Here is a 2,500-nt window from a genome sequence, read left to right as displayed (position 1 = left end):
CACACCTGTGCCATCATAAAGCTTTAGTTCCCCTTAGATATGCACATCTGTGCCATCATAAAGCTTTAGTTCCTCCTTTGACACCCAAACCTGTGCCATCATAAAGCTTTAGTTCCTCCTTTGACACCCACACCTGTGCCATCATAAAGCTTTAGTTCCCCTTAGACACCCACACCTGTGCCATCATAAAGTTTTAGTTCCTCCTTTGACACCCACACCTGTGCCATCATAAAGCTTTAGTTCCCCTTAGACACCCACACCTGTGCCATCATAAAGCTTTAGTTCCACTTAGACACACACACCTGTGCCATCATAAAGCTTTAGTTCCCCTTAGATATGCACATCTGTGCCATCATAAAGCTTTAGTTCCTCCTTTGACACCCACACCTGTGCCATCATAAAGTTTTAGTTCCTCCTTTGACACCCACACCTGTGCCATCATAAAGCTTTAGTTCCCCTTAGACACCCACACCTGTGCCATCATAAAGCTTTAGTTCCCCTTAGACACCCACACCTGTGCCATCATAAAGCTTTAGTTCCTCCTTTGACACCCACACCTGTGCCATCATAAAGCTTTAGTTCCCATTAGACACCCACACCTGTGCAATCATAAAGGTTTAGTTCCACTTAGACACCCACACCTGTGCCATCATAAAGTTTTAGTTCCTCCTTTGACACCCACACCTGTCCCATCATAAAGTTTTAGTTCCTCCTTTGACACCCACACCTGTACCATCATAAAGCTTTAGTTCCTCCTTTGACACCCACACCTGTGCCATCATAAAACTTTAGTTCCCCTTAGACACCCACACCTGTGCAATCATAAAGGTTTAGTTCCACTTAGACACCCACACCTGTGCCATCATAAAGCTTTAGTTCCTCCTTTGACACCCACACCTGTGCCATCATAAAACTTTAGTTCCACTTAGACACCCACACCTGTGCAATCATAAAGGTTTAGTTCCACTTAGACACCCACACCTGTGCCATCATAAAGCTTTAGTTCCTCCTTTGACACCCACACCTGTGCCATCATAAAGCTTTAGTTCCTCCTTTGACACCCACACCTGTGCCATCATAAAGTTTTAGTTCCTCCTTTGACACCCACACCTGTGCCATCATAAAGCTATTGTTCCCCTTAGACACCCACACCTGTGCCATCATAAAGCTTTAGTTCCCCTTAGACACCCACACCTGTGCCATCATAAAGTTTTAGTTCCTCCTTTGACACACACACCTGTGCCATCATTAAGCTTTAGTTCCTCCTTTGACACCCACACCTGTGCCATCATAAAACTTTAGTTCTCCTAAGACACCCACACCTGTGCCATCATAAAGCTTTAGTTCCTCCTTTGACACCCACACTTGTGCCATCATAAAGTTTTAGTTCCTCCTTTGACACCCACACCTGTGCCATCATAAAGCTTTAGTTCCTCCTTTGACACCCACACCTGTGCCATCATAAAGCTTTAGTTCCTCCTTTGACACCCACACCTGTGCCATCATAAAGCTTTAGTTCCCCTTTGACACATACACCTGTGCCATCATAAAGCTATTGTTCCCCTTAGACACCCACACCTGTGCCATCATAAAGCTTTAGTTCCCCTTAGACATGTGAGAGAGAGAGAGAGAGAGAGAGAGAGAGAGAGAGAGAGAGAGAGAGAGAGAGAGAGAGAGAATGTTACCTGAAATGTATCTTCGTCCGAAATGTGTTCTCTCTTTTTGAAATTATATTTAAGACTCAGCAAAAGTCGATGAAACTTGCAATTTTGCGAAGGATAATTATATATACTCCCCAGGGATAGCGCGTCGCTGCACTGAGAGCGCCACCCATTTTTTTGTGTATATATATGTGTGTGTGTGTGTGTGTGTGTGTGTGTGTGTGTGTGTGTGTGTGTGTGTGTGTGTGTGTGAAAAGGCATGTTAACATTTACTCATTTACTTTGCCTTTGCTGTACACACCCGTGCATCCTTGAGGGTCTGGGTTCGAATCCCTCTCTCGCCCTTTCTCCCAGGTTTGACAGGAAAATCGAACTGAGTGTCTGGCCATTTGAATGAAATTATCAGCCGAGGTCCCATGTACAGTACTCACTTGGCGCACTGAAAAGAACCCATGGCAACGAGATTGTTGTCCTCTGGCAAAATTCTGCAGAAGAAATCTACACTTAGAGGTACACAAATATATATGCAAACACTCAATGCTTGACTACTAAGCGCGTTGGGTTATGCTCCAGGTGAGGCATCCGTGGTGTAGCGTGTATGGAATTGTCCGAACGCAGTGACACCTCCTTGAGAAACTGACACAGCTGCACGCATTATGATGAATCTTGTTGCGTATTGTTGTGGAGTGATGGCCTGGAGGTAACGCGTCCGCCTAGGAAGCGAGAGAATCTGAGCACGCTGGTTCGAATCACGGCTCAACCGCCGATATTTTCTCCCCCTCCACTAGACCTGGAGTGGTGGTCTGGACGCTAGTCATTCGGATGAGACGATAAACCGA

General features: G+C 45.5%; 1 protein-coding gene across 1 annotated transcript in view; it reads left to right on the top strand.

Moving 5' to 3' along the window:
• LOC143291130 (neuronal acetylcholine receptor subunit alpha-7-like) overlaps positions 1 to 2,500 on the top strand; it is a 33,156-nt gene that overhangs the window by 25,351 nt on the left and 5,305 nt on the right. The window lies entirely within an intron of this gene.

The sequence above is a fragment of the Babylonia areolata genome, chromosome 1 (genome assembly GCF_041734735.1).
Source record: "Babylonia areolata isolate BAREFJ2019XMU chromosome 1, ASM4173473v1, whole genome shotgun sequence".
NCBI lineage: Eukaryota > Metazoa > Mollusca > Gastropoda > Neogastropoda > Buccinidae > Babylonia > Babylonia areolata.
Note: the sequence above shows the minus strand (reverse complement) of the source record. Positions and strands in the feature narration are given on the sequence as shown.